Below are 22,190 nucleotides of genomic sequence, written 5' to 3'. Positions count from 1 at the left end.
CCCGCCAAGAGGGGGTTTTGCTCTTATGCCCAGGCTGGAGTGAAGTGGTACGATCTCAGCTCACTGCAACCTACACAACCCCCTCCCACACCTCCGCTTTTCAAACAATTCTCCTGCGTCACCCTCAGAGTTGCTGGGATTACAGGCACCCGCCACAATGCCCACCTAATTTTTGTGTTTTTAGTAGAGACGAGGTTTTGCCATGTTGGCCAGGCTAGTGTCAAACTCCTGACCTCAGGCGATCCACCTGTCTCGGCCTTCCAAAGTGCTGGATTACAGGCATGAGCCACCACACCCAGCCCGCCATTCTCTTTAACTCTGTTTTTCTATTTTATTGGAACCATTCACTGCCCTGATGCAGTTTTATTCCTTCAAGAAGCGAAGTTCTCTCACACATTTTCTTTGAAGTTCATGATCTACACCAAGTTGCCTAACCTTCTTAGATCAACTGTTAGGTGTCTAGTTGCCATGACAATATGTATAATCCGTTGTGCAGGAAAATAAATCACATACATTAATAACAATATGCAAGCAAACCTCTGAGTGGTCTTGGTACACCAGTGTTCCATGACACACCAGTTGAAGACCACTGCAATAAGCCAGAGATACAATATTGGCCAATATATTACTCAAGTTCCTTGCGGTGTTATTTACATAACACATACCACGTTTGCTGTGTACAAAAGACATGCATGAATTCTCATTCCTTATCACTTTGTATGTCATGCTCTTAGGTGCTTGGGTTTTTATAATGTAAGTATAACATACCATGTACCATATGTTAATAGGACCTGATACATACTCAGTGCTCAATAAATGATAGTTTGTTGTTAGTTTCTTCAGGAAAACAATCTTGTCTCTGATTAATCCAAAACCTTTTTTAACTAGATTCTCCACAACTTCCTAGCAAATTGAATGCAATAATATAAAGACAGAATAAACCTAAGGTCATGAGGATGGAATCAGTAAATGGACACAGGGTATAATGAAGATAAAATGAAATTACTGTATATCTAATTCCCACATTTGGGCATTCCACCATAGTGTGGATACTTGACAACTGAATAATATCCCATCTAATATTGTATAACTAATTTTACTTTCATAAATATGTTAAAGCAAATCCCTAGGATTGCAAACTAAAACAAGTGCTTTTGTCTAAATTCATCAAGACAGTATCATATGATATTTAAAGAAACTAAAAGGTTGTATTATAGGGTTATTACAGTGACCTCACTCTAGCATAACACTTCATATTATCTCTGATTTTATATCCTTTTTATTCAGACATACTTTATCCAGTTTACATAGAATCAGGGTCTCTAATATCATAAAGAATACTAAATGCATTTCATGAAGCAAATTTATTTTTAGCAGAAATAGTTGTTTTCTAAAAAAAGTTCATTGCAGACATGCTAATGCCTACATGATGTTTCCTTGTATTAATCCAGTGTGTTATTCTCCTATTGTTGGACATTGAGAAAAATGAAAATATAGTCTCACTATAGGTAACTCAATAATAAATCAATTTGCAAACATATTTTTAAGTATTTATATATATCATAGGTTTCTTATAAGTTATCTAATTAAATTAGCTGACTTTTAGAGCAATGCCTATATTTTTCTTTGCATTTTCTCTTTTAGTCCTGTCCCATAGGCCACATTCTAAAGACTTGAATATATTTACTTTTAACTTAGAAAAAGTTTATCAAGTTTTTCATTATATCCAACTAAGATTTGGATTAGAATTATATATTGATTTCTTACTGTTTTAGCTGTGTCTCACAAGCACTGATCTATAGTGTTTTTATTAATCACTTCAAAAAAAACTTTTTTAATTTCATTAGAAATTTTTTTAGCAAATGTGTTATTTCCTCGCTTAAAAACATATGGAATATTTTAGTTATCTTTTTGCTTTAATATGTAAGTTTATAGTATTTTGCAAGAAAGCTCTGTTACTTATAATTTGAAGTTAATTGAAACTTCTTTTGTGGTTTAACAATAAATAGGTTTTTGTTAATATATTAATTCTGCTAAAAATGTTTACTTTCTCTTAAATGTAGAATTTGACATACATCTAATATATTAAACTTATAAATTAGAATCCTGGTATTAATGCTTAAGTTTAATCTTCTTGTACCTAGATTCCAAGGTAATTACTAACATGGCATATATTTCTACTTGCAACTGTATCATTTGATGCTTACTATGACTTGAGGAATTTGTGCATATATCTTGTGATATTTATTTCTAATTTTTCTCTCTTTATGTATATAATATCCTTTCATTATATACTGTATTTATATTGTATTTTGCTTTAAATTTTACTTCATCATATAAGATTGTTACCCCAGCTGTCTTTGTTTATATTTATATTTACCTGGTATAATTTTTCAATATTTGATTTTCAACCATTATTATGCCTTTTTTATCTAAATGCATCCCATAGATATTATTGTATTTTGTGTAGTTTAAATAAAACCAAATAATCACTGTCTTTGAATTGATGTTTAACCCATTTATATTATTATTTTAAAAATGATTCTTGCTATTTTAGTTCATACTTTTCATCTATTGTGTCTTCCTATTCCTCTTTTTCCTTCATTATCACTTTCTATTGATTGATCAAGTTTTCTTTTGTTGGACATATGTATATAAAATAGAAAAAATATTAGTTATATGGTTTGTTTTATTTGTATTTGGTGATTTTTTAAACATCATTATTCATTTTCTTCCTATAGTAGCAAGCATTTAAAGGATTTTGGGTATAGATCCAATATAATAAGCATACCTTTGCACCAAAAAAATATGTATGAGAAAATTTTAGCAACTTTTTTTTGGCATAGTAGCAAAAACTAGAAACAACTAGAAACCATTAAGAGTATAATAAAAAATTGATATATTTATATGTAATATTCCATAAACTATTATATGCAATAAAATAATAAATAATGTATAATAAGTAATACATATCTTAGTCTGTCCAGAATACTAAAATAAAATACGTTACACTGGGTAATTTATAAACAACAGAAATTTATTTCTTGCAGGTCTAGGTGCTGGGAAGTCCAAGATCAAACTGCCAGCAGATTTGTTGTCTAGTAAGCCTTCTGCTTATAGGTGGTGCTACATGCTGCATCCTCTCATGGCAAAGGAGCCAAAGAGCAAAAGAGGGCCTAAAGGACTTCCTCAAGTCCTCTTATAAGGGCGCTAATTATATTCCTGAGGACAGAGCCCTCATGACCTAATCATCTAGTAAAGTCCCTACCTCTTAATATTATTGCATTGGGGATTAAGTTTCAATAGGAATTTTAAAGGGATGCAAACCTTCAAACAATAGAAATATGTAAATAATAAATATGATATAACAAACAAAATATTAATAATAAAGATACAAATCAATAATTTTTAAAACTACTGATGCATAATAATTTTTAGAACGAATGTCTGAATCCTTCCATGTAACTTTGAGCTAAACATACCACATACAAAAGGGTATGACTCTACCTAGATAGGGAAGTTCAAAACAGTCAAAAGTTAGTTACTGACTTCTCTGGGGAGAGTAGCCCAGGATGGGGAAGGGAACGCCCATAAATAATACCCTGAGTGTTGGTATTATTTATGCTGTCTGGACCTTGATGCTGGCAATGTTCCCTGTCTTGAACTGAAAAGTACTTACCTTGGTGATTGCTAAGTTGCATACTTAGTATGTTTTATAATACGCATGCAATTTTTCAGTAAAAAGTTAAGAATAAAAGCTTACCTCTGGGCCAGACACAGTGGCTTACACCTTGTAATGCTAGCACTTTGAGAGGCCGAGGTGGGTGGATCACAGGGTCAGGAGCTCAAGACCAGTCTGGCCAACATGGTGAAATGCTGCCTCTAATAAAAATACAAAAATTAGCTGGGTGTGGTAGTGTGCATGTGTAATCTCAGCTACTAAGGAGGCTGAGGCAGGAGAATCGCTGGAACGTGGGAGGCAGAGGTTGCAGAGAGCCAAGATTGCGCCACAGCTCTCCAGCCTGGGCAACAGAGCAAGATTGTCTCAAAAAAAAAAAAACAAAGGCTTACCTCTGGTTAGCCCTATCCCTGCTGTTTCCCTCTCCCTCTTCTTTTGCTGCCTTCAGCCACTCACATTCCAGACATAAACTGCTCAAAACACATTCCATGCTCTGAAGAGCTTGCTTAGATTTTTTGTTTCTTGATGGCATTTGAATTTCCCTTTTGTTTCCCCAGTTGCTCCAGGATTGGATTTAATGAAGGAAATCAATAGCTAGTCCTTGTTTATCATCACAGAACTAACCAACAGCTTCCTCAAGTGAGTCTTATAAACATTTGTAATGGCCTTTGATGTGCCAGATTGCTTTTGAAAATGGCCATTCTACAATCAGTACAGCAGCACTAAAGATTTAATGTGCTATCACTAGCTTTTGGTAACATATGTCATTTTAAATTGCATGCCTTGTAAATTATACCTCAATTTTGCTTTAATTTGCATTCATCGCAATAGTAGCAAAATTAAACAATGTCTGTTATTTGCATTTGCTTTTCAGTCATTTTGCTGTTCGTGTTTTTGCATATGCATTTATTAACATCATGATGTTGGTCTTATGACTGGGGTTAAACATTTCACACTATTTAGATATTCTGTTTTTTACTTGTGATAGAATAAATGAAAACATTTTGAAATGTTATGAACTCAAATATAAGATTAAGTAAACCAGACCACCTGTCTGTCAGGAGCAGGGAGTAAGGAATGTGATATTTTAATCATTGAAATCACACATGCCTCTACATCTGCAAACTGCAGTTATCATATATAGTTTATTCAGCTCAGAACCCCATTTTTGAGTTAATGGTACTTTTTGTTCAGAAAGGAGGTAAGACAGTGGGAGTTCCAAATTTCTATGTAGTCTCACTTTACTTGATTCAATTTTGGCACTGGGGCATCTGTCAAGTACAACAGATGTGTCAGGAGCAGAATATTCTCTATTACCAAGTTTCAATCTGTTATTTACATGTGCTGCTCAGCACACAGATAGCAGTTTCATTTCGACAGAAGGAAGACAATGTATTTTACCTGCAAGTGTATTTCCCCTTTAGCTCCTTGAGAGAGAATAGCAGTTGATTTTCTTCTTGCTATTCAAAAAAAATAGAGAGAATAATTTCCAAAAGAAATTCATAGCTCTGATTGTTTCCTACTAAGATATAATGTTGAAGTGAATTTTTTAAACCTAGGCAATGTTGAATAGAAAAAATTATCTTCTTCGGTTGCATTGTAAGATTAGGTATATGAGGTGCTAATCTTATTGAGCAGGTTTTTTTAGAATCTTAGAGTTAACTTGTATAATAACATGGTTTGTCATTACATGGTTTTATAGTGACTTAAGTAAAATATAGGCAGACTTCATTTTGCTGTTCTTCACTTTCTTGCTCTTGGCAGATATTGAGATTTTTACAAATTGAAAGCTTGTAGCAACCCTGGATCAAGCAAGACCAATGGTACCATTTTTATCAACATTATGTGCTCACTTGGTGTCTCTGTGTCACATTTGAGAATTATCTCAATAGTTCAAATTATTCATGATTATTGTATCTGTTGTAATCTGTGATCAGGGACCTTTGATGTTACTATTGTAATTGTTTTGAGCATCACAAACCACACCCACATAACATGGCAAACTTAATATGTTATGTGTGTTCTGACTGCTCCACCATTTCCCACCTCTCTCCCTCTCCTTGGGCCTCCCTATTCACTGTGACCCAACAATATTGAAATTAGACCAATTAATAACCCTACAGGGGTATCTAAGTATTCAAGTGAAAGAAAGAGTGGAGTGTAATATACTTTAAATCAAAAGCTGAAAATAATTAAGCTGGGTGAGGAAGGCATGTCAAAAGGTGAGAAAGGCTAAAAGCTAGGCCTCTTGAACCAAACCACCAAGTTGTAAATGCAAAGGAAAAGTTATTGATGGAAATTAAAAGTGCTTCTCCAATGAATATATGAATGATAAGAAAGCGAAACAGCCTTATTGCTCATATGGAGAAAGTTTCAGTTGACTGGATAGAAGATCAAACCAACCACAACATTTACTTAAGCCAAAGCCTAATTTAGGGCCAGGCTCTAACTCTATTTAATTCTGTGAAGACTGAGAGAGGTAATAAAGTTATAGAATAAAAGTTTAAATCTAGTAGAGGTTGGTTCATGAGGTTTAGGAAAAGAAACTGCCTCCATAACACAGAGCACCAGGTGCTCTACACTAAACCAAAGTTTTTTATGTGGACGAAGCAGCATTATATAAGAAGAAAATGCCACCTAAGACTTTCACAGCTAGAGAGATGTCAATGCCTGGCTCAAAAGTTCAAAGGGCAAGCTGATTTTCTTGTTAGGAGCTAATGCAGCTGGTAACTTTAAGCTGAAGACAATGCTTATTTACTATTCTGAAAATCCCCTAGGGCCCTTAAATGTTATGCTAAATCTACTCTGCTTGTGTTCTATAAATGGAACAATAAATACTAGATATCAGCACCTCTGTTTACAACATGGTTTACTAAATATTTTAAGCTTCTGTTGAGACCTACTGCTCAGAAAAAGAAATTTCTTTCAAAATATTACCACTCATTTACAATGCACCTGGTCATACAAGAGCATTGATGAAGATGTACTAGAAGATTAATGTTTTCAAGCCTGTTAACACAAGGTTCATTCTATAGGCCACAGATCTAGGAATAATTTTTACTTTAAAGTCTTATTATTCAAAAAACACATTTAATGAGGCTATTGCTGCCATGGTGATTCCTCTGAAGAAATCTGGAGAAAACCTTCTAAAAAGTATTCACCATTCTGGATGCCATAGTGACCATTCATGATTCATGGGAAGAGGCTGAACTATCAACATGAAGAGGAGTTTGGAAGAAGTTGATTCCGACTTTCACGGATGATTTGAGGGATTCAAATTTTGGTGAAGAAAATAACAGAGTAATTAGTGGAAATAGCAAGCAAAGAAAAATTAGAAGTGGAGCCTAAAGATGTGAGGAATTGATGCAATCTTCTGACAAAAATTGAATGAATGAGGAGATGTTTCTTATAGATAACAAAGAAAGTGGTTTCTTGATATAAAATCTACTCCTGGTGAAGATGCTATGAATGTTATTGAAAAGACAACAAAGAATTTAGAATACTACATAAATTTAGTTGATAAAGCAGTGGCAAAATTAGTGAGGCTTTTGACTCCAATTTTGAAGGAAGTTCTACTGTGAGTAAAATATGGTATATACATACAATAATGTTTTTCAGCATTAAAAAGGAATAAAGTTCTGATATATGTAACAACATGGAATAACCTTGATACTTCTATGCTAAAAGAACCTACAGAATGTTGTACAAAAGGACAGATACTTTATGGTTCCATTTATGTGAAATATCTTGAATAGACAAATTCACCTGTTGATTATCCATTCACCTGCTGATGGACACTAGGGTATTTTCCACCTTCTGACTACAAGGAATAATGAAACCATAAACACTGGCAAGAAAGTACCTATTTAAGTCCTTGTTTTCAATCATTTTGAATATACAGTCATACACTACATGATGACACTTTGGTCAATGACCAATGGATAGCATGAAAGACAGTAGTCCTATAAGATTATAATGGAGCTGCTCTATACAGGTGCATCTTTCTCATCTTTTATGGCTGTATGTTACCATATCTTTTCTATTTTTTGATACATAGATACCTACCATTGTGTTACAATTACCTACAATATTCAGTACAGTAACACTGCACAGGTTTGTAGACTAGAAGCAATAGGCCATACTATCTATAGTAGGTCATAATGTCTAGGTTTGGGTAAGTGCACTCTATAATGTTCATATAATGACAAAATCACTTAATAGTGCATTTCTGTGAAGGTATTCTCATCATTAAGCAACACATGACTGTATGTCTATAAGCAGAATTGCTGGGTCATATGGTAATTCTATGTTTAGCCCTTTGAGGAGCCATTTCTTTTCCCTCAGGTTTTAAGGTAGCATGTGGCTTATTTTATACAACATGGGGACAAAAAGGTTGACTTTGCACCTCCAATATACTTATCTCCCATTATGTCATTGCAATGTCTTTGTGAATCTTGATGAGGACAAAAGATGGAAAGATGAAAATTGTGTTAGACTATTTAATTGTCTTCAAGTGCTATTTAATATGAGGGTGCAAGTGTTAGTGTTTATGAGGGCTTCCTATTTGGGCCTCCTAACTAGAGATCAAATGTAATGTCTTTTTCGTCCACTTCCTGGGCCCATCTTTTTTATTCCTTTCCACCCATGACTACAGAAGAAAGAAAATAAGCCAGCCAGGTTTCCAGTGATCCACACATTTTCCATATGTGTGTGTGTTTGGGGCAGGAGGAGCATTTTATGGTATAAAAAATCCATATTTTTTATACACACACACACACACACACAAATGATAGTGTAAGTGAATTTCTTATTCTATATTTTTGCAAAACATGCTTCTCATGCCACACCAAGTTTAGGCTAAAATGAGGGTCTAAGGCCGGATGCGGTGACTCAAGCCTGTAATCCCAGCACTTTGGGAGGCCGAGGCGGGTGGATCACGAGGTCAAGACATTGAGACCATCCTGGTCAACATGGTGAAACCCCGTCTCTACTAAAAATACAAAAATTAGCTGGGCATGGTGGCATGTGCTTGTAATCCCAGCTACTCAGGAGGCTGAGGCAGGAGAATTGTCTGAACCCAGGAGGCGGAGGTTGCGGTGAACCAAGATCATGCCATTGCACTCCAGCCTGGGTAACAAACACAAAACTCCATCTCAAAAAAAAAAAAAAATGAGGGTCTAGTAGAATATTTTTCTGTGACACTTCCTCTGTTTTCTGGATACACTAGACTTTATTCTTTCAAAATAGTTTTGGTCTTCCCTAAGACCCTCACTGTTATTTTGGAATTGGTTTGCTTAAAAATTAGCAAACTCTGCCATCTTCCTTTTCCACTTTTCTAGATCACCATGATGGTTTCTTTAGTCACAAGCAGGAGCTATTGAGACCCACAGAAATCACCACCATTATGACCAGTGCTCAAGCTTGAGTCACTTAAGTCTTCTCTAATGTTATTGGTATGAATGTTGGTGATAGCACAGCATGTCCAGTTAGAAGCTGCTAGCTGTGGCTAATGTTTTATGTGAAGAAACATTTTCTTTTATTATTATTATTATTATACTTTAAGTTCTAAGATATATGCGCAGACATGCAGGTTTGTTACATAGGCATATGTGTCATGGTGGTTTGCTGCACTGATCAACTCATCAATCTATATTAGGTATTTCTCCTAATGCTATCCCTCCCTTAACCTCCCACCACCCACACCGACAGGTCTCGGTGTGTGATGTTTCCCTTCCTATGTCCATGTGTTTTCATTTTTCAACTCCCACTTATGAGTGAGAACATGCAGTATTTGGTTTCCTGTTCTTGTGTCAGTTTGCTGAGAATGATGGTTTCCAGCTTCATCCATCTCCCTGCAAAGGACATGAATTCATCCTTTCTAATGGCTGCATAGTATTTGATGTAGTATATATGCCACACTTTCTTTATCCAGTCTAACACTGATGGGCATTTGGGTTGGTTCAAAGTCTGCTATTGTGAACAGTGCTGTAATAAACATACATGTGCATGTATCTTTATAGTAGAATTATTTATAATTCCTTGAGTATATACCCAGTAATGGGACTGCTAGGTCAAATGGTATTTCTTGCTCTGGATCCTTGAGGAATCACCACACTGTCTTCTGCAGTGGTTGAATTGTTTTACACCCCCACCAACAGTGTAACAGATTTCCCATTTCTTCACACCCTCTTCAGCATCTGATATTTCCTGACATTTTAATGATCACCATTCTAAGTGGCATGAGATGGCATCTCATTGTGGTTTTGATTTGCATTTCTATACCAGTGATGATGAGCTAATTTTTGTATGTTGGCTGGCCACATAAATGTCTTCTTTTGAGAAGTGTCTATTCATCTCCTTTGTCCACTTTTTGATGGGGCTGTTTTTTTCTTGTAAATTTGTTTAAGTTCTTTATAGATTCTGGATATTAGCCCTTTGTCAGATGGGTAGATTGCAAAAATTTTCTCTCATTCTCTAGGTTGCTTGTTCACTCTGATGATAGTTTCTTTTGCTGTGCAGAAGCTCTTTAGTTTAATTAGATCCCATTTGTCTATTTTGGCTTTTGTTGCCATGGCTTTTGGTGTTTTAGTCATGAAGTCTTTGCCCATGCCTGTGTTCTGGATGATACCGCCTAGGTTTTCTTCTAGGGTTTTTATGGTTTTAGGCCTTACATTTAAGTCTTTAATCCATCTTGAGTTAATTTTTGTATAAGGTATAAAGAAGGGGTCCAGTTTCAGTTTTCTGGATATGACTAGCCAGTTTTCCCAACACCATTTATTAAATAGAGAATCCTTTCCCCGTTGCTTGTTTTTGTCACCTCAGTGGACAAGCCAAGGTCTTGCTCCTCCTGGGTTAGTCCTTGATCATTACAAGATAGTGGTACACGACCCTAGAGATATCTATCAATCTATCTGTCTTTCTATCTGTCTGTCTATCTATCTATCTATCTATCTATCTATCTATCTATCTATAGATCAGGTGACCCTGCTTCCATCCACTGCTAGAACTCCACAAACAGTTCTACCATTGGTAAGTGTTTGACTTTGGATTACGTAGGTAGACACAAAGCAATACAGGACTAAACTGCTAACTCCACATGCTATTTCTTAATTATCATTTCTGACTTTTTCTTTTTATATCATAGAACTTGAGTTTTCTAGTCAGCCCTCTTTTATTCCTCTAGACTAACCAATAAAATTTAAGTTCTTACCCTTGAAAGTATGTCTAATTGCTAGTTTAAAAGAAAAGCTACAGAAGGTAAGAAAAAACATTCTCTCTTAATCTGCATCAAAGAATGTCTTTAAAAAATGCTAAATCCAATAATGAGACATTGTTAAAAAAAAAAAACACACTTCTGATATTATTGTTGCATCTTATTAAATTAACCTTCAAACTCTGAGGTAATTCCAATAGCTTGCTTTACTTAATAACATAGTGTCCTAAAATGATATTTAAATGAAGATCTCTATTTTCTCAAAAGTATAAATACTTTTCTTTTCTCAAGGTATAAATAATTTTCTTTGAAGAGGCATAAGTTAGTCATTGGGTTTTCTTTTTTCTCACATGCATAGAGAGAAGGAAATGAAATGACACATTGTTTTTGTTATTTAAACAGATTTTGAGAGTCTTGTCTAAAATTTTATCATCTATAAACTGAGAAAATTATTAGCTTCCACATAGACCAATTAGATGATAAAATTATTAATTGATAGACTGCTCATGAAGCACCTGACTCTTAGCCTTGTGATAGATGCTACTTCATCCCCAGACTCAATGCTATATCTTTCTCCTCTGACTTGTAGGTCATTACTTTTTTCTAGCTCTTTCCTTGTTCCTGATAATTGATGTGCCTTTTGTTTTTGCAGAAACCTCTCTTTCTTTCTTCCCCTAAATTGTATGTGTCTTTTGAAAGATGGTATTCTTTTAGGCATACTTTTTTTTTCTCTTATCTCTCCCTCAGAAAGATAATATATTCAAAGCTATAGTACAAGGTTGTTAGAAGGAATAAATGAAAGCTCTTAATCTGTGTGTGTTATAAGCATTTGTATCATTTGTACCTGACACTCTATTTGCTTATTTACATGATATTGCCCAAAGAAGTGCCTTAAACAGATAAGTATTCAGTAATGTAATTTAACTCATAACACAGTCTTTCAGTGAAGCAGCTTTCTTTGTCAACTGATATACAAAATATCCAATAAGGATAAAAGGAAAAGAAGTCATTTTTGTTTTCAGATGAAGTGTAACAAGGTATAATATTCCATCACCTTAGTTTTTTACCTTCATGATGAAAACTGCTTCTGGATTGAGCTGTAAGATCTTTTGAAGCTTTGTGAATGCAGACAGTTGTGAAATGGACAACGGTAGTCCTCCCTTTGGTGATTCTAAATAATTAATATGTATTTAAAATGTAGTTTCTATTCTCTAATTTTTTTCTAAGTTGGGGATGTGAAGTAAATATTTTGAGGCTTAAATGTATTCACCTTCTGGAGAGGTTACTGATTACTTTTCCCATAAATTATGTATCAGTACTTTATTACTGACTCTGAAATTAAAATCTGTAAAATTAAAAACAAATCTATCAATCACTATATGACACTAAAAATGACAAAATCTTAATATTTAATAAATCAATAGCTATATTATCAAACTGAGTTTCTATTTGCCAAACAACTCTTTAATTAACTCTAAAGGATACCTATTCTTGGGTGAAACAGTCTCAGAAGTATATTCTATTCACATTTGATATGTAAAAACACAAGGAACTAGAATGTAGGGAAAAGAACAAAAGTTTAAATAGAATGTATTGAACTTATCCAGGCTCTTTATCTTTCTAGACATGTCTTTTTACATAGTCATGGCATTGACTGTAGCAAAAAAAAAAAAAAAAATCTCTCCTGAAATACACACAAAGGCAATTTTAAATGTAGATAATCCAATTTTGCTTAATTGTATGTTGATAGCATTAATCAATTGTTTGCAATTGGGAATTCACTTTAGAAAGAGCTGAAGAATGTTTTTAACATATTCATCATTAGAATTGATATCTAGGGTTTCCAGTAGTATTTAGGCAAGAAGATTTTGAGAAAGCTTCCCATATGTTCAATTTTGTACCAAAGATTAAAAAAAGTATATAAAATTATTATATCAGAACATATGTCACTTCTATTCACTTTCTGATAAAACAGTTTGCTTTGAAAGGGAGCAGTGAATATTGGGTTAGATAACTGTGAGTGTGTTCTTGTGTTCTTCAAGGGCAGTACTAATACCCATCTGGATCAGCCACACAGAAGGAATATTAGCCCAGTAAAAAGATTGAAGTGGAAGGATCACTTGATCCCAGAAGGTCGAGGGTGAAGTGAATAGTGATTGTGCCACTGCAACCCCAGCCTGGGTGACAGAGACAGACCCTGTCTCAAAAAAAAAAAAAAAAAAAAAAGAATACTTTGCTTAAAACTTCTCCTGTAGTTATAGTTCAAAATCTCGACACATAAAAATGTAGTAAATGTAATATTGGCTTTGCCTCTTTAAATAAAAAAATCAACAAATCAATATTTTTTGCTTAACTGATTTATTGGCCTTCATGTCTTTAATACTCAAGCATATGATTATTGTAGTGATCTGAGAAATGGCACGTTTCAGATGGAATTTCTTGAATCTACATCTCTAATTCAATTCTTCTTCCTCTTTCAAAGAGGTAAAGAGTATAATAATTTAAAGATTTTCTCATACTTTTTAGTATGTTTACTACATATGCATGAATCTATAATCAATATATAGTAATGTTTTTTATACTTTAAACATCACTTAAAAGCAACTGTCTATGCAGCTTTTTGAAATTTACAGATATATACACATATATATACACACATACACACACACACACACACACACACACACACACACACACATATATATATATATATACACTATTTTTTTTTTTGAAACAGAGTCTTGCTCTTTTGCCCAGGCTGGAGTTCAGTGGCCCAAGCTCAACTCACTGCAACCTCCACTTCCCAGATTCAAGCGATTCTCCTGTCTCAGCCTCCTGAATAGCTGAGACTACAGGTGTGCACCACCTCACCCAGCTAACTTTTTGTATTTTTAGTACAGATAGAGTTTCATCTTGTTGACCAGGCTGGTCTTGAACTCCTGACATCAAGTGATTCCCACACCTTGGCCTTCCAAAGTACTGGGATTACAGGAGTGAGCTGCCACATCTGGCCTGCAATTTATACTTTTATCCCAAATTATGTTTGTGAGATTCATCTTCACTGATAGAGCTCTAGGTCATCATTGTCACTGCTATTTACTATTCACTAAATGGATAATCTTCGATGTGTATATCCATCTTTCTGTTAACAGATAATTAGGTTTTTTTTCTATTTTTCCTATTAGAAACAATGTTGCAGTAAGCATTTTTGTACATATCTCTAGGCTATCCATATGGAATTGGATTTGTTGAGTCCTGTGGTATGGGTGGCTTTGCCTTTATTAAATATGAGCAATCTGCTCTTTCCTGAGTAATGTACAATTTATACTCATAGCAGTGTGTAAAAGTTTATATTGCTCCTCATCTACTCAAACACTTGTACTGGTTGACTTTAAGTCTTACCAATTGGATAAAAATGAAATAGTACCTCATGTTGCTTTGATTGCCAAGGCCCCTGACTACTAGTGAAGTAAAGTGTGTTCTATATATTTAATCATTATTTGTGTCTCCTCTTTTATGAATCAATTGCCTGTTCCCATGGTTTGTAAATTTTTTAAGGCTTATTTTTTTTCTAATTGACTTACAAGAGCTCTTGATACATTCATATCTTTATATATCATGAGACTGAATGACTTCTGTTAAGTCTGAGTTTTCCCAAGATTACTTTTATTTTAGAGAATTACCATAGCATGAGCTTAAGGTTTGTAGGTTTAGATTCTATTGACGTCAGGATCCAGCTGGATCCAGCTGTCAAGGATGACCTCATATATATCCAGCTTGTAATCTGTAAAGTGATATGGAAACAAGCTATAGAGTGAGTGGAAATAGATCCAAATGCTGATCTTGCCACATACCAGCTATAAGATTAGGAGGTAAGCTTTTTGTGGGCAAGAATTTTTCACTCTTACATTAACTGCTGTATCCTCAGAACTCTGAATGACTGGCCCATAACAAATAACATGCCTGTGTATAGAATCTCAGAGTGCAGATAGTTTCTCCCAATGTGCAGATGATTTTTCACTCATGGTACCTCTTTTAACCTACACAAACTTTCAATTTTAATGTAACAAACTTCATTTCTAATATATTTTATATTTTTGGTATCCTTTAAAATCATTAGTGAGACTAAGTTCATAAGGATATTTTCCCCTATTTCCTTCCATTAATTTCACTTTTCTCACAATTGCCTCTTACATCCATCTGGAATTAATTATTCATTTATGGAAGATCCACATTTCCAATTAATTATTTTCCATGTGATAACCCCTTCCCCTAGTGCCATATTTTGAGTTTATTCTTTTCCATTTTACTTCTACCAATGTTTTCCATCTCTATAATTTATCCAATTTCTCTATATATACATGTATCTCTTTGCAGGTTTTAACATTTGATTTTGCAGGTCTAATTTCCCCATAGTTATATTAATACCACAAAATTTTAATTATTTTAAATTTAAATTAGACTAGATATTTTCTTGGAAGTACAAACCCTACCACCTCCCACCACATACACATTCACATCCCTGCCTTCCTCATATGCAGGTTCATTTGAAACTTTTCCTGAATATTCATGGTCTTTTATCCTTCCACAAAAAATTCAGATTAAGCCTGAATCTTCCACAAAATTCTCTCAGAATAATTATTATAATTTTAACCCTGCATCTTACTATTTCTGAACTTGTATGTATCTATTCATGCATTATAGATCAGGTTTAAATTCATTAAAATAACATTTTGTAATTTTAAGATTTTTAATAACCATTATTAAAATAATTTCTAGAAATCTTATACTTTTAATGGCTATTGTAAATGATATATAGTCATGTGTTGCTTAAGAATATGTTCTGAGAAATGCATTAGGCAATTTCATTGTTGTACCATCACAGAGAATACTCATGGAAATCTAGTGATATAGCCGACTGCACATCTAGGCTATATGGTATGACCTATTGCTCTAAGGCTACAAAGGTGTATGGCATGTAACTGTACTGAATGCTATAGGTAATTTAACACAGTAGTAAGTATTTGTGTATCTAACACATATGCAAACATTAAAAAGGTACAGTAAAAATACCATATAAAAGATATAAAGTGGTTAACCTTTATAGGGGGCTTACCATGAATGGAGCTTGCAGGACTGAAAGTTGTGGATGTATTAGTGAGTGGTGAGTGAACATAAAGGTCTAGGGCATTACTGAACATTACTGTTGACTTTATAGGCACTGTACACAGGCTAGATCAAACAAAGTGCTTTCTTAAAAAATTTCTTTCTTTAGTAATAAATTAACCTTATCTATGAAACGTACTTGCTTTATAACTAAAAATTTGCATATGAATCAAGACAAATTTGGTAAGTCTTTATTTTACCCAGCAATAAAGATGTGCCAAAATATCTGAAAAATATTTTTTGAAACATTTGACATTAATCAAGATAGGCTCTTTTGTAATCTCCAGACAAAACCACATATATAGGATGCAGAAATAGATTTTATCATAATGGGGTTTTTCACTAGCATTATAATATCTGACATTTTCTATGAGCAAAATCAGGGTAAAGTTGACACTGTGAAACACTGGGTGGAAGGAAGTGGAAAAGACCTTTCATCCAGGTGGTGCCTCTGGAAGCATTGAACATGTTAGGGCTTACTTTATGGTGATGAGGATCAGACTTGCTGACTCTAATATCTTGAGTCACTTCCCAGATGTCTGGCTCCTACAATAGAATAAATCCCATAATGCATGTAACTTTGACTAGTCATCTTTTATGATTCACCATTCCCTAAATATGTCATTAATTCTGAGATATTTTAGGAACAGGTATTTGTGCCATTAAAGATTGTGCAACAAGGATTCTACATATACATTATTGGCTTCAGCTAGTGGATAACGAATTAGTTATTCTCCAGTTATCACATGAACAACCTCCTATAAGCTTTTCCTAATTGGGTTAGAAAATAAAACTCATTTGCACAACTTGGAACAAGGCAATTTGATTGAATTAAATCAGGATGAAAAAAATCAATAAAACTCACCAATTCAAATAAATCAGTTCCAACAAACAGACTGAATCAGGTTAAAGAAAAAATAGCAAAGCTGTTAAAACCATAGAATTTTTTTAACTTCCCTGTGCTGCTTTATTCAAAATTTCAAAACCCAGGAATGTACATAGAGGAAAAGACAAGGAAAGTTGCATATGTGTTTCATTTTGGCATGAATAGTAACAAAAATACTTCAGATGCATGTGTTGTTGGAAATAACCATCATTTGTCTATATTGTTGCGTTTTCAGAAGCTGACAAATGATTTATGTCAGAAGGTTGGATCGTGGGTATGGTCAATGTGGCAGGTCCTATACATAAATTGGGTCAGCTAAGGCAAGCAAAGCTGTTACTTTTGTTGAAACCAATCTCCATTAATGCCCCATATTATCAGATTTGATTGCTTGTACAAATCAATAAAGAAGCAAACAGTTTTTGTAAAACTGATTATTCATCTGTATCAATATTTGGTAATTTTCAGCTATGCATTTTCATTTCAAAGGCCCTTTATTAGGATGAAAATTGACAGGAGAAAATTGTGTTTATAATTGCTGAAAGGCACTTAGCAGAGATGGTTAAGACTACACTGATAATCTTTCCAACTCCCAGATGTCAGATGGGCAAAGGCATTTTGCAGAGGTCCTTGCACAGCTTCACATACATGTGACAGACAGCACCTGAGCAAAGCCTTCTCATTGGCCACCCCTCTACACTCTCATTCCCTTCCAGCTCCTATTGTCCTTTTCTGCTGTTCATTCCTCGTGAGACACAGTTAATTTCATCACTAAAGCTATCTCGTTTACCAGAAAGCTATGTCTTTTTGACAGTAAGTGTAAAAGAAGGTTTGATCCACCTGATTATCCAAATAGCAAAGGAAATATTTAACTCTGAGTCTGAGGACAGGGTTCAACCCCAGGAGAAGCTTAGCTCCAGAGCAGTCAGTGCAGCTGTTCCCTTTACCACATACTCAGTCCCCAGCTGTACATGATTTAAACTTCTCAAGTTGCCTTGGGATCGAAGAAAACAAACATGAATCAAAGCTTTGTTTTTCAAAGACAGGACACTAAACATTTCTTAGCAAGGAAGAAAAAGCAATCTGGAAATGAAGATCAGAGAACTAATAGCCAGAAGCAAAGCGTTAAAGATTGTCATTCATTCTCCTGCAGTCAATAAAAGATGTTCCGGGCAGAGATTAGAGAATCCACATGTATGGGCAACCTACAATGTGACCCATCAGCACTCTACTACATGGTTGCATTTAACACTCTCTACTAGGTACATGTTAATATCCCTCATTATGGGTACAAAAATCATAGGCTTATAGACAGTACTCTGCTCAAAATCATACAGTTGCAAGATATTGGTTCCACTAAAATAGTTTTCTTCTGTTTTACACCATAGCAATAGATCTCATTTATTTAGATGCTGAGTGCATTTTTGAATTTTGCAGAGGTATATTAACAACTTAGTACATAGAGTGTTCATATTAATACCTGAGAAGATTAACTCTTAGAACTACTACAATCTTTACCACGTGGCTCTAAATGGAAATTGTCCTACATGGAAATTTTCACAAAGGACAGAAATTAACAGACTTAAGATTTAGTTCTAAGTATGCCTGTTATAACCTATAAGAATGGCAAACCTAGAAAATCAGATAAGAAGTCCTCATAAAATGTGGACGGACAAAGAGCATCATGCACTTATATATAAGGTACAATTGTCTGTTTAGAGAGCAGTCTAACACGACTTAGAAAATTCAAATATTCATATACCTGAAGTGATCATATAACTTATCATCAAGCCCAAAACACTTTCTTAGAGGGAAAAAAGTAAGAATAATAAAAAATAATAGCTGTTACAGACTGAGTGTTTGTGTCTTTCCAAAAATGTATATGTTCAAGTCTTACTTCCCAGTGTGATCTAATTTGAATAGGAGGCCTCTAAAGAGGCAATTAAGGTTAAATGAGCTCAGACAGGTGGTGCTCTGATCCAATAGGATTCATATCCTTGTAAAAAGACACAAGAGAGCACACTCACTCTCTCAGTGCATGCCCCAAAGAGGAGGTTGCATAAGCACATAGAAGGTGGCTTTCTCTAAACCAAGAACAGGGTCTTTACTAGAAACCAACACTGGTAGCTCCTTGATCTTGAACTTCTGAATCTCCAAACCTGTTAGAAAATAAATTTCTGTTGTTTAGGCCACATTTCCTTACAGTACCCTGAGAAGACTAAGACAATAATGAAAAATAGGAGTGAACATGACCCTCGCACTCAAATCAGGACATATGATCATCCCATATATATTGTACTACCATCAATCACAGCCTTGGGTATGTACTTCTGTTAAAAGTTTTGCCCTAGTCCATCAGGAAACGTTATTCATTACTCATGGCTTTGAGGTAAGCTGTCAGAAATTCTGAGTTAAATTTACATATAGAAACATGAAGAAATCTCAAAAACAAAATGATGAGTAAGAAAAGAAACATAATACAATTTATCGTGTAGCATTACTTATATAAATTTTAAAATATTCCGAAAATATCAGCAAGCTGGAGATAGTCAGGAAATCATTAGGAATATAGTATCTATCTATCATCTATCTATGCATACACACATATACACACAATTTCATATTACAGTAGTGAATAAAAAATTATAAAATAATAGCCTAATATGTTTAACGTCTGTGTGACCAGAACAATGATTCACTCAGTTTTAAGCACCTTAGTCCCATTTCCACATTCAAAAAATAAGAAATTATTGGTTATACACAAAGTGTTAAATATTATCACAGATATGAAAAATGAAGTAAAAGAGTAAGCTTTTAATAAAATGTGTTGATCTGTTTTTGAGGTATCTATTACTCCCTTGCAATGAATTCCAGAGAATGAAATCAATATATTAATAATTATTATTTATTGGTTGTAATTTTAAAATTTAAATAAGATACACCCTCATGAGAGCATATTTATGAAGAAAAGTCATGAAAAATGTGAGCAGCAAGCAGAATAGATTACTGAAACTATTCATTAAGCCAAGATAGCTAGGTCTCAAAACACATCTAGAACCTGGGTTTGGGAATTGTCTCAACTATAGGCAATAGAAGATGAGTACATAAGCCATAACCACAGGCAGTTGATTTGTTTGCTTTTAATTTTGAAAGGTAGTATCCAAATTTACTAACATATTAATCACACGTACCTCTAAATAGTGTTTTGATAATTCCTAAAATTCAAATCCTCTGTTGTAGATTGATTACAAAAATGCCCCAATTTTTCAATTCTTCTGGTGTTCATAGTCTTTGAAATATAAATTTGCAGCTTTTTCTACAAAGAGGTGGAATCTATTTCTCCGGCCCTTAAGACTGGGGTTGGTTTATGACTTTTTGAGCCAATAGAAAGCAGTGGAAGTAGCACTGTGCTGGTTTCAAGTCTAGATTTCAAGAGCATTGCTTTATACCTTGGAATCCTGCCATCTTAATGTTAACAAGCCTGGCTGGCTTGCTTGCACATGTAAGGCCACATGGAACAGAGAAAAGCCATCTCAGTTGCAGTCATCCCAGGCCAGCCAGATCTCTGGTTTATGAGGTAAAGATGATATTGACAGTAGGACACAACACAGTGGCTCTTGGATAAATGAAAGGCAGAATTGTTTTGTTACTTACAGCTCCAAAGAAGAGAAGGCTGCCAGGCAGAGCCACACAGAGGGCTGCACAGAGGAACAGAGTTAACAGAAAACTGAAGTTGCAGGGGGCAGTTTATTTAGGGCAAGTGGAGTGAAGTTAGCTAGGTCTAGCAGGCTTACTGTAGATTGGCTAATTTGATTAATTTCATGGGCTCCAGGGAGTAGGGGCTGGCCTATTGTCTGCTACATGACCCTTCAGCAATTAGGGCTGGTATATAATGGCTTGGAGTATGAGAGTCCTGGTAAGGGAAGTGTTTGGGATATAGACTTAATTAGCTGATCAATGAAGAGAACTTACCAGCTTCTAGCAAGAGCTTCAAAACTGGGTCAAGACGGTATTAAAACACACACACACACACACACACACAGACACACACACACACAACTATAATTCAATCCCAGTCAAGCCAGACACTGACTGTAAACATGGAAGTACATCAAAAGAAGATTAAATACAATAATAGACACCAGGGACTACTAGACTCAGGAGGTGGCAGGGGCGGGGTGGTGACAGAGGCAAGGGTTGAAAAACTAACTGTTGGGTACTATGCTATTTCCTGGGTGATGGGTTGAATTGTACCCCAAACCTCAGCATCATGCAATATATCCATGTAGCAAACCTGCATGTGTACCCCAGAATCTAATGTAAAGGTTGGGGCCGGGCATGGTGGCTCACATCTGCAATCCCAGCACTTTGGGAGACCAAGGCAGGTGGATTGCCTGAGGTCAGGAGTTTGAGATCAGCCTGACCAACATGGTAAAACCCTGTCTCTACCAAAAATACAAAAAATTATGGGCATGGTGGTGCATACCTCTAATCCCAGCTACTCAGGAGGCTGAGGCAAGAGAATCGCTTGAACTCAGGAAGCAGAGGTGGCAGTGAACCGAGATCATGCCATTGCACTTCAGCCTAGGCAACAAGAACAAAGCTCCATCTCAGGAAAAAAAAAATCAAAATTAAGGTTGAAATTATAAAAAATTAAAAATTAAAATCCAAGAAAAGAAGGAAAATAATATTAACAAATACAAGCAAACAAGATCAGAATCACTGCTCACTGAATGTAGCCCACAATTCTGACCTACAAAATTATAGCTATTGTTTAAGACTGCTAAGTTTTGGGGCGATCTGTTGTTAAAAAAAAAAAAAAAAGCAAAATGATACTATCAGAAGAGAGAAATTTGTCACCACAAAGAATATTCAGGAAAATATGCCACAGCTCCAAAAGGTCAACAAGAAAAGACATAGTCTCTCAAGGACACTGCTTAGAAGGGGTTGCCATGGACTTGAATAGTTACATATAAAAAGTAGTTGTGTAAACATTACAATCACATTATTTTAGAGTACTGATTTATATCTACAACAATTTAGCAAATACATCTTCCTCTTTCTAAACACAATGGTGCATTGGCTCAACATGCAATTCAAAACTAATTTAGAAAGAAAATGGCTAAAGAAAAGTAATAACCAAAGATTTCAGTGTACAGTTTACTGCCATCTATGTATCTGAAGGCCTGTAAAATACTTTACGGAAGGTTCTCCAACTAATAAAATAATTTTTTTATGTCTATTATTAT

The sequence above is a fragment of the Callithrix jacchus genome, chromosome 13 (genome assembly GCF_049354715.1).
Source record: "Callithrix jacchus isolate 240 chromosome 13, calJac240_pri, whole genome shotgun sequence".
NCBI classification, from domain to species: Eukaryota; Metazoa; Chordata; class Mammalia; order Primates; family Cebidae; genus Callithrix; species Callithrix jacchus.
Note: the sequence above shows the minus strand (reverse complement) of the source record.